Below are 16,603 nucleotides of genomic sequence, written 5' to 3'. Positions count from 1 at the left end.
TATGAGGGGGGCAGTATTATATTCTATGAGCTGGCTGCATTATATTCTATGAGATGGCTGCATTATACTATGTGAGGGGGCTGCTTTATATTCTATGAGGGGGCTACCCCAACTCCTGCTACATAATTAAGACATGTACAACCTTATATTATACCCGGATATTAGCGTGTTTTACCGCATAATTGGTGGTCTGGTATTTAACTCTATGCAGCTATATAGTGGGCCCCAAGAATGATTTTCTCTGGTGGGCCCAAGGTGTTCCAGTCCGACGCTGGATACAGCCATAATATACTAAATCCGCTCTGCACATAATCCAGTCACCAGCCAGTATGTGTACAGTACAGACACAGAGGCCTATTAAGTGCATGGAGGGTGTGAACAGATGATACCAGGGTTGTGATTTTGAAGAAAATTTTGCATGGGCAAAACAGGGATAGTTAGATAAGTGTGGTGATTGGCCAGGCTAAAGAAATGCATTTTAAGACATGCTTAACAATGTGGGTATTGGAAACTAATAGAATTGCCCTGGATAGTGCATTCCAAAGAATTTTTGCAGCACGTGAGAAGTCTTGGTTGAGTGGGAGGTTCGGATTAAAGAGGATTTTAATTTTAAGTCATTAGCAGAACTGAGGGCATGAGGTAAGGTAAGACAAGGTAAGACAAGGGACAAGATTTAGGGTGGTACAGAAGCGTGGAGTGCTTTGTGGAAGAGTGTGATAAGTTTATAAAACAAGAGATATGGGGCACAAGCTAACAACTTGACACAACTTGACAACTTAACACATATGAAACAGTTTCCCTTTGTTAGAGCTTTTGCAAGCAACTAAGGAAGATTTTGGTGCTAGCTCTCTATAATATGACAATCATTTGAAGAAACAGAAAGAGCAGCAGTCACCAATCCTTTTTAAAAAGTGGAAATCCCTTTATTTTTCAACACATTGGGACATCCATAGGGTAGGCAGGAGAATGCAGGGTGCAGGAGAGATTGTAGACTTTTGCAACCGTCTGACACTTCTACACCTGGGAGAGGAAGAGGAACGAGCAAAAGATACAGTGAAGGAGCGGTCAGAAAGGTAGGAGGAGAACCTGGAGAGAACAGTGTCCTTGAGGCCGATAATGCAGAGCATAGTGAGGAGGAGCTGCTGATCCACTGTGCTGAATGCTGCAGAGAGATAAATAAATAATCTTTATTTTTATATAGCGCTAACATATTCCGCAGCGCTTTACAATTTGCACACATTATGATCACTGTCCCTGATGGGGCTCACAATCTAAATTCCCTATCAGTATGTCTTTGGAAGGTGGGAGGAAACCCACGCAAACACGGGGAGAACATACAAACTCCTTGCAGATGTTGTCCTTGGTGGGATTCGAACCCAGGACTCCAGCGCTGCAATGCTATCCACTGAGCCACCATGCTGCCCAAAGGAAAATCAGCAGGGAGCATTAGATTTAGCTGTTAGTAGATAATTCGGGACTATAGTGTGGGAAGTTTCCGTATATAAAGAAACCAGATTGTAAAGGGTCAAGAAGAGAGTGATCAGAAAGATAGCAGATCATACGGGGGTGGACCAAGCATTCCAGGAGTTTAGAGATGAAGGGGACATTAGAGACAGGTCTGTAATTAGCAGCACAGTTCTGGTTGAAGGAAGTTTTTTTAAGTAATGGATGTATGCTGGTGTGTGTAAATGAGGTGGGAAAAATATCAGATGAGAGGTTAAATATTTCAGTTAGGTGAGAGGTGACAGCCAGGAAAAGGGACTGGAGGAGATGTGAGGGAATAGGGTCACTGGTGCAGGTAGTAAGACAAGAAGATGCAAAGAGCCTGGGAATTTCTTTTTGCGTGACTGGTTCAAAAACAAAAAATTAGCAAGATGCAGTGCAGGAGGGAGGAGAATGCATAGCGTTAGGGGATTGGGAGAAAATTTCCTGTCAGATATTGTCAATTTTTTATTTGAAACAATTGGATTGAGGAGGGAGTGAAAAGTGTCATAGTGTCGTTTAGGATTATTTGATAGTTTGGTGATGAGGATGTTGAAGTAGACTTGTTTGAATAGGTGAAGGGCATAATTGTATGTTCTAAGCATAAACTTATAATGGATGAAATATTCTGCCAGATTGGATTTTCTCCACAGACGTTCTGCGCACTTGGAACACTGCCGGAGAAAACATGTTTGCAGTGTGTGCCAGGGTTGTCTCCGTCTGTGTCGGTGTGCTCTAAACGTAAGCGGCGTAGATGGCCAAAAGATTTTTTTGGACTCCTATGCTTTAGAACCAACTTTTTTACACTCTTGGCTGTCTTATTCCCCTGTAAAAAATATGCTAATAATGCAGATCATTTTTTTTCTTTTTACCTCAAGAAAGACTTTGGTCAGGAGCCGAAATGCGTTGGAACAATACAGAACCGTTTTGGAGCACGAAAACCTTCTCATTTACAGCAACGCGGCCCATACAATGTGATATTGTCCTCCTCTACCATAATGCAGATCCGCCATAACCATCATGAACAATCAAAGTGAACAAAGCCTAAATTTTAGGTTTCTATTTTATAGTTGGGCGAAAAGTCATATTTCAGGTTGAGCACCATTGGCACCATTTGCAATATTTTTAATCCAACAACAGCATTGCTATTGTACATCCAGTTACTCCTATAAATATTCCCTTGTTAAGCGGCCATCTCCTTTAATTTTATGGCTCCCAATATTATAGCGGTAAAACGATTGCGTCGCCTCTCATTTTTCTCATTAGATCTACATGACTGGCAAAAAAAGCTTAATTAGTGTTGTATATATATTATTTTATTCGTGCTGAATTTTTTTTAGAAAAAAAAATGAGCAATAAAAGATCACTGGTGAATTATCCCGTATTGATAAAGAGACAGACACACTCAATTTTTGGCAGGGCGTGTAGCCGACGGCGATTGTAACACATCTATTATACCGTAATAGGCAGTGATTGCGTCTGCTTAATTAACTTTCCATCCTCAAGGCAAAGTATTTATATATCATGGGAACGCTAACATATTCCAAACCTACCCACATATTGCAATTAAAGTTCTCCCTGTGTCTCTCTTTGGGTTACCGAAATTAATATATATGTATGCAAATGTAACCATAAAATTAACCTGTGTTCATTCTTAAGTTCTTCTCACCCCCTGAGGGGCGCTCCAAAGTGTATTAAATATTTTAGTGCAAAAAATGTCATTGTCACCATATGAGAAATTAAAAATTAAAAAAGGAATCTTTAAAGTATGACATTTTTATTTACCATGACAAATTGTGTTCACTGTGGAGGATACATTGCCCTTTTTTAATAATTTACGTGGAAAAAGAAAAAAAGAAAATAGTGTTTCCAGTGAGTGGCCAAGGGCTGAGCACAGAAATCCCCACATAAATACTCCATAAATCAGCACGAGATCAAAAATGTTGATACCTGGGGTCAGAACGTACAATATTGTTAATCCTGATCCTGAACCTTCTACTGCATTACAGGTTTATTCAGGTTTGAGATGGGAATAACTGCTTCTAGGTCCTACCCAGTGGCGTACTTAGAGCTGGAAGGGCAGAGGGGGAAACTTTGTACCTGGGCCTCCACCTGAATGTTGGTCAGATGTATGGTCAGTTGTAATCTTCTAGATCCTATAAAGACATGTGTTCACCCACCACATAATGATGTCCCTCATCATGAGCCCCTTCCTGGTATAATGTTCCCCATCCTGAGCCCCTTCCTGATATAATGTTCACCATCTTGAACCTTACCCATCTTAATGTCCCTCATCCTGGCCACTTGCTATAATAATGCCCCCCATCCTGGTCCCTTCTTGGTATAATGTCCTTTATCCTGACCCCTTTCCTGGTATAATGTTCCCTATCCTGATCCCCTTCCTGGTACAATGTTCCCGATCCTGATCCCCTTCCTGGTACAATGTTCCCGATCCTGATCCCCTTCCTGGTATGATGTCCTCCATCCTGGGCCCCTTCCTGGTTTAATGTTCCCTATCCTGATCCGCTTCATAGTATAATGTTTCCCATCCTGATCCCCTTTCTGGTACAAAGTTCCCCGTCCTGATCCCCTTCCTGGTATGATGTACTCCATCCTGGGCCCATTCCTGGTACAATGTTCCCCATCCTGAGCGCCTTCCTGGTACAATGTTCCCCATCCTGAGCCCCTTCTTGATATAATGTTCCCCATCGTGATCCCATTCCTGCTATGATGTCCTCCATCCTGGGCCCTTTCCTGGTATAATGTTCCCTATCCTGATCTGCTTCCTAGTATAATGTTCCCCATCCTGATCCCCTTTCTGGTACAATGTTCCCCATCCTGATCCCCTTCCTGGTATGATGTCCTCCATCCTGGGCCCCTTCCTCGTATAATGTCCCCCATTCTGGGCAACCTCTAGAAATAATGATCCCTGTTCTTCTTCAACACCTTTAAAAAAATTAAACGCTTATTCTTACCTTCCCCCACTCCCACAATTCATGGGTTATTTTTCTATAACTCCGTAGGAGCAGGCAGCTTCCTTAGGCATGCAAGCATGCAGCATGATGCCATGCGCTGCCAGTAACAGGCACACCAACGTCAACTGCCAGACTATAAGTTGCTTGTGACATGTATTGCAGTGCAGGGAACCAGGGGGTCTCTGCACTGCAAATCATTCTAACTGAATGTGCATCCTTTAATGCACATCCAGCTGAATTAGGCGCTGGTGTCAGTGTACCCTCCTCCCACACAGGCCCGGTAGTAGTCGCACCCTTTGCTACCTGGCCACCAGAGTGTTATGAGTGGCGGAAGGCACTAAATAAAAAATAAATGAAGTGCCTTCGTCACTCGGGGTCCACCGTGCGGCAGGTGGTATAACCGCTGCTAGAGTGGCAGAGCACTGAGGCGATAACGTGCACAGGGTTAACTGCACCCTAAGTGCACAGGAGCGAGCTCTGTTATGCTCACAGAGCTGCAGACAAAAGTATACAAAAATACGCTGAGTCTGTTCTGGGACACAGACTAACAGCAAAACTGTCAAGGTAATTAGTCACAGAAGGAGCCTTTAGGCAGCAGGACTACTCCCTCTAGACCTACCGTTAAAGAAGACAGGAGGCGTCGCAACTGCAGACGCCGGAGAACTGCAATCACAGCGCGGTGTGAACAGAACCACAGAGGAGACACCGCAATGTCATTGGCGCGATGCAGGATGCTAGCTGCTGAGAGATATAGCTGGAGCTAGCGCTGCTACTGGCGGCTGCCCAATCACTCACACAATCGTAATATCAGAAAGGAAGGGGTTTCATAATAAGTCAGTCACCAGTCCAAGCATCCATCACCATACATACAGCAGCAGTATGAAAATACTAGCGCATGGCATAACGGCCATGCGCACTTTTTATAGCGTACGGGACCTGCCAGAAATCTCCAGAGCTCTGAGCTAAGCCAATGGAATCAGAAGCAGGACCTGAGCACCTGACTCCTGACCTCCAATGGGAGCTCATTCCAGGAGCATGCTCAGAAGCTGGCTGAAAGGACTTAGCCTCTGGAGACAAATGTGAGGATCTGGATCTCTGCATAAAAATGGCAGGACACAGATTCCTAACATTACCCCCCCTCTTAAGGCCTCCTCCTCCCCGAGCCCTCCTGTCAAATACCCTGTGCCCTACGGTGGTATAGGGCTCAAACTCGTCCAAGGGCGAGCTTGGTGTCCAGGTAGGGGTTACAGTAACCCGAGACACCTGGAAGGCATCAGAGGAACCGAGGTCACCAGGTTTCAAGAGGGACACTTGGGAGATAGCAGGAGCGGGAGTGACAGAGGCACGCTGCCACATGCCGGCAGATGTCACCACCCTCTGTCTAGGAGGGTTAGGCTGAGCACATAAGGTGCAAGCCTGAATGAATTTTTTGATATCTCGAGCTCTATGGGGCCACCAATACGCTCCGGCCAAGAGCTTCGAGACTTGCATGTAGCCTCGGTGGTGAGACGCATTGGAGTCATGCACCCAGGCGAGTACCTGAGCCCTAAGATGAGGAGGGACAAAGGTCAACAACCGGCTCAGACTCAGACCATTGCGGGGAGCTGGCTTCCGGAGAAACCCCACATACGTGGTGACAACCGCAAACGGATTCCTGGTCCGAGTCTGTATTAAAATCGGTACGAGACACCTCCATGGGTTCAGGGGGTAAGACCTCTGGCTCAGGTGGCTCCAGAGGCTCAAAAAATTTGGGAAGCGGAGTACACTTCCGTTTTGAATGAGCACACTCCAAGCCGCACTCCGAAAAACGGAGTTCAATACGCGAGGAGATGGAAATCAACTCTTCCAAGGTAGTAGGAATCTTTCTGGTAGAAAGAGCGTCTTTGACGTGCTCCGCCAACCCTCTCCAAAAGACAGGGATAAGGGCCCTATCAGCCCACTCCAACTCGGACGCCAGTGTCCGAAAACGTACGGCATACTGGCTCACCGAGAGGGATCCCTGAGAGAGTGCGAGTAGCTGTAGGGAGGTGTCGTGTGTGACCCGTGGACCGAGGAAAACCTGCATGATGGCCATCAGCAGGTGCGCTGCGGTTCGTATATCGGGATCACCATGTTCCCATAACGGCGTAGCCCATTCTAAAGCCTTGCCCGACAGTAGGGATATAATGAACGCCACTTTGGCCCGTTCCGTAGGGAATTGTGCAGCCAGCAGCTTCAGATGGATCGAGCACTGGCTGATAAAACCCCTGCAGGAGGCGCCATCCCCGGAGAACTTATCTGGCAACGGCAGGCGGGTAACTGTCGGTGCAAGGCTAGACTTGGACAAACATGCTACTGCATCCGTTAACGCCTGTACGGCAGCATCTGTAGCTTGTGCAGCTGAGAGAGACTTCTCAAGAGCGGCCACCCAGTCGCCGAGCTGCTTAACGCATTGCAACAGCTGCTGCAGATCTGCCATCTCCAGCCAGACCCTGGCGCTAGTATTATGTTACGAGTGGCGGAAGGCACTAAATAAAAAATAAATGAAGTGCCTTCGCCACTCAGGGTCCACCGTGCGGCAGGTGGTATAACCGCTGCTAGAGTGGCAGACAACTGAGGCGATAACGTGCACCGGGTTAACTGCACCCTAAGTGCACAGGAGCGAGCTCTGTTATGCTCACAGAGCTGCAGACAAAAGTATACAAAAATACGCTGAGTCTGTTCTGGGACACAGACTAACAGCGAAACTGTCACCGTAATTAGAGTCACAGAAGTAGCCTTTAGGCAGCAGGACTACTCCCTCTAGACTTACCGTTAAAGAAGACAGGAGGTGTCGCAACTGCAGACGCTGGAGAACTGCAATTGCAGCGCAGTGTGAACAGAGCGACAGAGGAGACACCGCAATGTCGTTGGCGCGATGCAGGACGCTAGCTGCTGAGAACGTATAGCTGGAGCGCGCTGGCGCTAGCGCTGCTACTGGCGGCTGCCCAATCACTCACACAATCGTAATATCAGAGGGAAGGGGTTTCATAATAAGTCAGTCACCAGTCCAAGCATCCATCACCATACATACAGCAGCAGTATGAAAATACTAGCGCATGGCATAGCGGCCATGCGCACTTTTTATAGCGTACGGGACCTGCCAGAAATCTCCAGAGCCCTGAGCTAAGCCAATGGAATCAGGAGCAGGACCTGAGCACCTGACTCCTGACCTCCAATGGGAGCTCATTCCAGGAGCATGCTCAGAAGCTGGCTGAAAGGACATAGCCTCTGGAGACAAATGTGAGGATCCTAACACAGAGCTTGGGCTAGAAAAATACGCTGTACTCTATGCGTAACCCCCATAGAAATGAATACATGTACTGAGTTTCTTATTTTTACATTCAGAATTCAGACACTGTGAGTGAACTGATTTACTTTGGGCAGAAGAAACTGTTACTATCTGCATCATCACAACATGGAGGAGTAAAGGATAAGCAAGACAAAAAACCAGAGACATCATACAATAGTCTATAAAACAGCACCATCTACTCTCTGTTAAAGATAGTCCCTACGGTATAAGCCTGCAGATGCTGTATACATCAGCACACCTTCTCAACAGCTGAGGTTTTTTCCAATAAACCTGAACCCTACATCTACGCTGAGTGTCTCTCTTTGTAATCAGTTGCCTTCCGGATTTTGGAACTAAATTCCAGATATCCTAATAATAGGAATCTACATTCATACTTCGTGTCAATATACTAAAGACAATATATATATATATACAGTATAGAAAAAGTAATATAGTATAAATTAAATTGAACTAATATGTGCATGATTTGGTTGTCGTATACTGTTTTTTATGTTTCCTTGTTGTGAATAGGATGTAGCCATCCTTAAGGTTAATTAACTTTAGACTGAAGTTTTTAGCTGTGTATTAGGCGCGTGCAGCGTCGGACTGGCCCAACGGAGAACCGGAGGATTCTCCGGTGGGCCATGGCACCTGGTGGCATACAGGGCCAGTAGTTGCCTAGGGCTCCCGCGGCTCCAGGGGCCCCCAGCCAGTGGTGTGTTGCTAATAGCAGCACACCACGCAGCTGCTATGGGGGCCCTGTGCCAGCGGAGCAGCAGCGGGTGACAGGAGGCCTGTCCCCGCTGCTAAAGAGAAATGAATATTCACGGTCTTTAATTCCCCAGGGGCCCCGCCCCCCAGTTCAGTAAGCTGCTATGCGGCTGTAAATCAGGGCTGGTGCCGCTCTCAATTGTAATGGGAGAGAGCGTCAGATGACTTCCTCTCTCCCATCAGTCCCATCTGCTGACTCACAGCCGGAGCGCGATGACGTCACTTCATCGCACACCCGCTGTGTGTCTGGCAGACGGGGCAGCTTCTGACACTGAAGCCGCCTGCCGGAATCAGCGTGGGAGCGAGTAGAAGAGGTGAGTATTGTGTTTTGTTTTTTTTTTTATATATATATATCTATCTCTCTCTGTCTATCTCTATATCTATCTATCTCTATATCTATTTTTCTTTCTCTATATCTATATATCTCTATACCTCTATATCTATCTATCTCTATATCTATCTAGCTATCTATCTCTATATCTATCTATCTCTCTATAGCTATCTATCCGTCTCTATATATGTAAGAATTGTCCTAAAGCCAAATTGGATATAATTGCACACCAAACATAAAAAAGAGGGTGGACAAAAGTATTGGCACTGTTCGAAAAATCATGTGATGCTTCTCTAATTTGTGTAATTAACAGCACCTGTAACTTACCTGTGGCACCTAACAGGTGTTGGCAATAACTAAATCACACTTGCAGCCAGTTGACATGGATTAAAGTTGACTCAACCTCTGTCCTGTGTCCTTGTGTGTACCACATTGAGCATGGAGAAAAGAAAGAAGACCAAAGAACTGTCTGAGGACTTGAGAAACCAAATTGTGAGGAAGCATGAGCAATCTCAAGGCTACAAGTCCATCTCCAAAGACCTGAATGTTCCTGTGTCTACCGTGCGCAGTGTCATCAAGAAGTTTAAAGCCCATGGCACTGTGGCTAACCTCCCTAGATGTGGACGGAAAAGAAAAATTGACAAGAGATTTCAACGCAAGATTGTGCGGATGTTGGATAAAGAACCTCGACTAACATCCAAACAAGTTCAAGCTGCCCTGCAGTCCGAGGGTACAACAGTGTCAATCCGTCGGCGTCTGAATGAAAAGGGACTGTATGGTAGGAGACCCAGGAAGACCCCACTTCTTACCCCGAGACATAAAAAAGCCAGACTGGAGTTTGCCAAAACTTACCTGAAACAGCCTAAAATGTTTTGGAAGAATGTTCTCTGTTCAGATGAGACAAAAGTAGAGCTTTTTGGGTACAGGCATCAACACAGAGTTTACAGGAGAAAAAAGAGGCATTCAAAGAAAAGAACACGGTCCCTACAGTCAAACATGGCGGAGGTTCCCTGATGTTTTTGGGTTGCTTTGCTGCCTCTGGCACTGGACTGCCTGGCCGTGTGCATGGCATTATGAAGTCAGAAGACTACCAACAAATTTGCAGCATAATGTAGTGCCCAGTGTGAGAAAGCTGGGTCTCCCTCAGAGGTCATGGGTCTTCCAGCAGGACAGTGACCCAAAACACACTTCAAAAAGCACTAGAAAATGGTTTGAGAGAAAGCACTGGAGACTTCTAAGGTGGCCAGCAATGAGTCCAGACCTGAATCCCATAGAACACCTGTGGAGAGATGTCAAAATGGCAGTTTGGAGAAGGCACCCTTCAAATATCAGGGACCTGGAGCAGTTTGCCAAAGAAGAATGGTCTAAAATTCCAGCAGAGCATTGTAAGAAACTCATTGATGGTTACCAGAAGCGGTTGGTCGCAGTTATTTTGGCTAAAGGTTGTGCAACCAAGTATTAGGCTGAGGGTGCCAATACTTTTCTCTGGCCCATTTTTGGAGTTTTGAGTGAAATGATCAATGTTTTGCTTCATTCTCTTTTGTGTTTTTTCCTTTAAGACAAATTAAATGAAGATAATAATACCAAAGAATTTCTGTTTGCAATCATTTTCAGGAAGAAACTGAGTATTATCTGACAGAATTGCAGGGGTGTCAGTACTTTTGGCCACAACTGTATTTATTTATCCATTACCTATCTACTATATATCTATCTATCTATCCATAGATCTATCTATCTATCTTTATATCTATATCTATATAGCATTTTACCCTATGAGGAGGGGCAGCATTGTACCCTATGAGGGGGTGCATTATACCCTAAGAGGGTGGCAGCATTATGTTCTATGAGGGGGTGCGTTATACCCTATGAGGGGGTGCAGAATTATACCCTATGAGGGGGCGCAGAATTATACCCTATGAGGGGCTGCATTATACCCTATGAGAGGGGCAGCATTAAATTCTATGAGGGGGTGCATTATACCCTATGAGGAGGCAGCATTATACCCTATGAGGGGGCAGCGTTATACCCTATGAGGGGGCAGCGTTATACCCTATGAGGGGATGCATTATACCCTATGAGGGGGGCAGCATTATACCCTATGAGGGGGGCAGCATTATATTCTATGAGATGGCTGCATTATATTCTATGAGGGGGCTGCATTATATTCTATGAGGGGGGCTACATTATATTCCATGAGGAGGCTGCATTACATTATATGAGGGGGCTGCTTTATATTCTATGAGTGAGGCTACCCCAACTCTTGCTACATAATTATGATTTGTACTACCTTATATCATACCCGGATATTAGCATGTTTTACCGCACGATTGCTGGTCTTGTATTTATCTCTATGTGGCTACATAGTGGGCCTCAAAAATGATTTTCTCTGGTGGGCCCAAGGTGCTCCAGTCCGGCACTGGGCACGTGGATGTATATAAATAGGAAATCGGTATGGTCAGTATGCCATTAATAAGAACCGTGCACACCCACCGGTTCGAAACACGTAGGACAATGTAATTTCTTTCAGGACATCCTATTTGTGCATTTTTTGTATTTTTGCTTTTGGTAATAGTCATTGTTGTTTTTATCCTCATCTGAAATCAAGAGATGGATTTCTTTCCACCATTTACTTGGATCATATCCATTTCACATCCATGCGCTCCTCATAGAATTACGACAGCTGAGCTGATTTTTTTTTCTATTTGGAAATAGTCCATGACTTTGCAAAAAAATATCCACCATGGCTTGTCTTAAGTTCTCTGATTATCTTCACCTACAGGGGATTATTTTCGATGATCCCGTGTCTATTTCTTTTTTTTTTCATAACACTTTAATGTCTCAAGATATTTCTCTCTTCTTCATGTATCTTTCCGCTGCGTAGTGCTCTCTCTGTGTGTGTCTGGGCCGAAAACCTTTTGCAGATTTCAGCTTTCAGCAGAATCGTCAGTGTTCGGATATTGTGGGACATAGAGCACCATCCCAGCGTAGGGGGCTAGAAGAGGAACTAGGCCAACCAAACCGAAGATGTCATACAATATAGTCTAGTACATAGCGCCACCTATTGTCTACTAAAAATCCCTCTAAGCATAAGCCTGCATCTGTTGTACACTCCAACCCTTGTAAAGGATCGAGTGCACCACTCTCCTGCCTCCAGGAGAGAGATCAGCTTCAGTGATCCTGCCAGCTCAAGAACAGTGACTGTAAGCTTGAACGCAAAGAGCTTGCAAGCGCTGTGCTCCTTGCCTAGGAAAACGGCCCCCACTGATAGCCTGCAGAGGTGGCTGACAACCTATAGAATTAAAATCACTCTGCTCTTTAGATTTTTAATTACAAGTAAATTGCAAAGTTTGTTGTTTTTACAAGTACTTTGAAATTGTAACAATTTCTGTTTAGAATAACCCTTTACTTGTCCACTAAGCGGATATATGCCTCTCAACTGCCCTAAAAGGGGCAAATGTACCCAAAGTGGGTTTTTATGAGATGCTTTTAGGGTGAAGCTTAAAATGTAGCGCAAAGTGGGATTTAAATGTAGTATGTTACATGGCTCCATTAATTTTAGCATTGCGTTATACCAAAATTCCCCATCCAGCTCCCCAATAATAACAAGTGTCTGATCTGCAGCTGGTTGACAGTCGTTCTGCATTTGAAAAGTTGCATGGATTTTCATTGATTCACTATTAAATATGCCTCTGACCTGTGCCATGTGTTACCAGCTATCTTTTGCCGCCGAGGATGCCATGATACGTGTCATTTCAAGAGTTGCATTGCTCTATGACAGATGTGAAATTGCTGAAGCCTTAGAGACCTAGTGCACTAGTCAGACTGAGCATTTCAACTTTTTCTTATATAAAACAGTCACCTCGATGCATTATGGTAGAAGATCTCAAAAAGTGAGACTCAACAGAAAAAAAAGCAAAAAAAGTGTTTTGGAGAGTTAAAGCAAAGTTACTAAATAATTCAGTGTAAGATAATGCAAACCGGTGAGGATGCAGGATCGGGTGTCGTCAGATAAACGCACTGAAACTTTTGCTTGTGTCTCAAAGGAATAAAAATTAAATGCAAAGATGTCCATGTTTTGTTTTAAACAGAATCTTTCATGATAACCTAAAAGTGAAATTCCACCTTTTGTACATATGCGCACTCGCTCCCCCTGGGAATTATGGTGCCTGCACAAGATGTTGGCCAGGGAAGCAGATCACGGATATGAGTTACCTGTCAATCACTTGCAGGATGCAAAAGAGGAAGAGAGGCAGGAGAGCCCCAAGTGAAAGCCAAGCCCCCTGGACTTGAGGATCATTTACATAAGGATTCACTGATGGATTACGAGACAATGGAGACACAGACTTAAAATATAAAGGTATGGGACTGTACGGTTCGGCCAGGGTGGTAGTTGTGGCCGAGGACTCCGGGGCAACGGTGTCCTGGCCTCCCCTCACATAGACATGACAGTTTTCTGTCAGAACACCTGCAGCTCCATTCCTCTCAGTACTTCCTGTAATGCGATGCACGTTCTCCTCAGACGACGTGGAACAAACAGACTCACAGTCCCATTCAACGCTTGAACTATCAACTTTACTGCTTCTGGTACACAGCGCATACATATTCTCTCCAATATCAGCATCAGGGTTAGTGTGGCGCCACTGAGGGTTCAGTCGCCACAGAGGTACTGCACCTCATCCAGAGGTGTGGCATTCCGCTTTCAGGTAAGGAGAGGGCACCACACAGAACTCACACACTTGCATCCAACACCAGACCTCTCAGGCGCAGGGAGGAACTAGGTAGAGGGTTTGGGTGGAGAAAGCAGCAGGGGGAGCTGAAGGAAGTGACAGTTAGACAGAAAGTGAGCAGTTGGTGCTGGGGACTTGAGCAGTGAGGAGCTCAGCCCTGGACCAGCAGACAGCAGAAAGAGAGAAAGGAAAGACAGAAGAACAGAAAGATAAGCTTTAGTGGGAGAGAGAAAGGGGTCCAAGGGGAATGGGTAGTGAGAAATCCACCCGTGGGGCACGCATCCACACCGGCCGTAGTCAGGTGGAGGAACCAGGTCGCACTAGGGGACTAGTGGTGAAACTAAGGACTCAGCTAGCTAACCTGAGGTTGCAGGATTTGCATGTGCTGCAGCCACATCCAACACAGTCGCTGAAAGGGCAGCCGGATAGGATCCAGGGGACCTAAAGCACGTCGCCCAACAAGATCCGAGGCTGCTGGTTTGGGACACTGTATGTGAAGGCGCAGGGTTGGAGAGGTGGGAGCCAGCGCAATGAGGCAGCCAGTAAAGGAACATCTGAAGGGGGTTCTGACACAGTGTACCCTAAATTACCTGAAAGCTAGCTGGGCCATCGGCCCTGAGGACACAGCACCCCGGCTGGGGATTGTAACATCAGAACTGTGAGTAAAACCGGTGAAGACTACACACTGCTGTGTCCTCCAAATTATTTATTGTGTCACTTGTCCTGCGCTACAACCACCATCATTACCATCATATCTCACTACAACTGCCCTGGGGTTTAGCTCTACCTGTGGAGAGTTGTAAATACTCTGCTGCATCATCAGCAGCCCCAGCTGTTGTGAGTTCATTCTCCCCTTCACCTTTGATGTCTGATGAACTCCCTCTACTGGTGAAGAGAGGTAGTGAAATTGATTGGGAAGAACCTGTCATCTGAACAGGCGGAGTGTGATTGGACATCTGGAATTTCTGAATGGATATAAGGCAGCCGATGCCCTGCAGGGCTGCTGGTGATCCTTTCTGCTCTGAGCTATTGCATCCAGTTTAGTTCCTGTCTACTAAAAGCTAAGTTTTTGCCCTGCTATTATTCCATGAGATTTTGTCTGGTTTCCTTAGTGTTTATATTCAGCCAGTCCTGGTTGGGACTGGCTGAATTCCATTTTTGTCTCTGATCAGTTTATCTCTTTGCTCTGTTTTCAGAATATACCTGAGTGCTGATATAGTGATTTTGAAGTCTAGTGACTTCAGGGCCTTTTTCCCTATCAGACGTGTTGGACATTATTTTTGGCAGGGTTTTTTGCGTGATTGCAGCCAGCATCTTTTCTGTCCTTTCCTATCTAGTTAGTTGGGCCCCATTGTTTGCTCAGCCTGTCTTTCTGTCTGTGTTTGTGTTTTCATCTGTATTTCACCGACAATACATGTTGGGGGCTGTCTATTGCTTTGGGGTCTGCTCTGGGGCAGTTTAGATTTCCCCTTTCCTTCTTTAGGCTTATGTAGTTCTCCGGCTGTGACGAGGGGTCTAGGGCACCGTAGGAACCCCCCACGGCTACTGTTAGTTGTGGTGTATAGGATCAGGGGTCTGCAATCAGATAGCTACCAACCTCTCTGGTTTTCTGGACTTAGCTTGTATTTTTGTTTTCTCCTCCGGTGACTCATTCATAACACCCAGCGGTCTCTTCAAGAAGCGTCGGCTAACATCTAATTGCCGAATAACACAGGTGGCGTCACAAACTATCTTTCATAAACTTTATCATCCCCTTATCATCATTTTCATCGTGCGCCCAGGGCCATGGACCAGGTCACTGCTGCCGTAACACCTTCATATCAAACAGTGCAAATTTCTGCTAGTATTACAGGGGTTAATCTGTTCAGTTGAGAGCTCCTGGAATTTTCCTGCTTTAATGGTCTCAACTGTTAAGTGTCACGATCCATTTCTTGGATCTGTGTCAGGTCTGAATTTCCTCATATTTAAACATTTTTCTCTTTTCGCCCATCGGGTGTTAAATATGAGTTTTTGCCCCCGGTGGCCGCTGGGGTTTGCTACAACTGTAGTTGGTCTGCTGATGTATATTCCTCCGGTGGCTGCCGAGGTTACTGCAGGGAAACTGCATGTGATTAATTAGTTATGCAGGTGGTAACTTCTCCCCCTCCTTCCTATAAAAGGACTTCAGGTGCTGGAAATCACTGTTGGTTATACACTTGCTCTTGGGAGACCAACCAAGCTGGAGTTCCGGAGCTGAGTTCTGTGGTGCGTCAGTTGTTTGCTGTTATCAAGTGGCTATCTCTGCTGTCCAGGGGCATTGCAGCAGAGCAAGCTAAGTTTTATTTTATTTTTACCCTGTCTGTTGTATCTTTCCTTTGGGTTTTTTGTGTAGTACACATTTCCCTGTCTCACCTACTGGGGAGGGGGTTGGGGGTTTAGCTCAGGGCTAAACAGTAGACAGGGACAAGTCGGGGACTTGGGCCTCACTACCTTTAAGTGTACCCCCAAGTTAAGGAAAGACAGGGCACCACCTTAGCCTGAGGGGCAGTTCAGGGGCCCCAGTTCCACATCTTCTGTTTTCCCCTTACTGGCCCCGGTGTGTTCCCCATCAGAAGTAATCCTGGGAACAGGGATAGGTAGGGTGCCCCTAGCTTTAGGAATAGGGAAGGTGCCCCTGGATCTCTGGCAACTGTGCCGTGACACAGGGAATAACAGGACATTGTCAAGAGGCAGCAGGACCAAGAGATAGAGACTATGAATATTAAGGATAAAACACCATAGAACAGCATTAAACGTAGTCAAACATACCAGGAGTTGGGTCATAGAGATCAGACAAAATCAAGAGATGGGGAATTCAAGGTGTAGTTGAAAGCCATTTTACAACAGGTCAAGATGAAGAACAGGTAACAAACAGGCAGAAGCATAGATTAAAGCAGGGGAGAAAAAGTTATAAATGACCCACATGCCGGAGAGGAGCCACTTTTCATTCATTTATTTTTCTGTCCAGGTAACCACATGAACCACTCAT

The 16,603-nt window shown here is 45.6% G+C and overlaps 1 protein-coding gene across 6 annotated transcripts in view; it reads left to right on the top strand.

Annotated features, from left to right (window-relative positions):
• KAZN (kazrin, periplakin interacting protein) overlaps positions 1–16,603 on the top strand; it is a 901,428-nt gene that overhangs the window by 553,732 nt on the left and 331,093 nt on the right. The gene's annotated exons all lie outside the window — the stretch shown is intronic.

Source organism: Dendrobates tinctorius, unplaced genomic scaffold (genome assembly GCF_039654945.1).
Source record: "Dendrobates tinctorius isolate UK_male_01 unplaced genomic scaffold, ASM3965494v1 ptg000086l, whole genome shotgun sequence".
In the NCBI taxonomy this organism is placed as follows: domain Eukaryota; kingdom Metazoa; phylum Chordata; class Amphibia; order Anura; family Dendrobatidae; genus Dendrobates; species Dendrobates tinctorius.
Note: the sequence above shows the minus strand (reverse complement) of the source record. Positions and strands in the feature narration are given on the sequence as shown.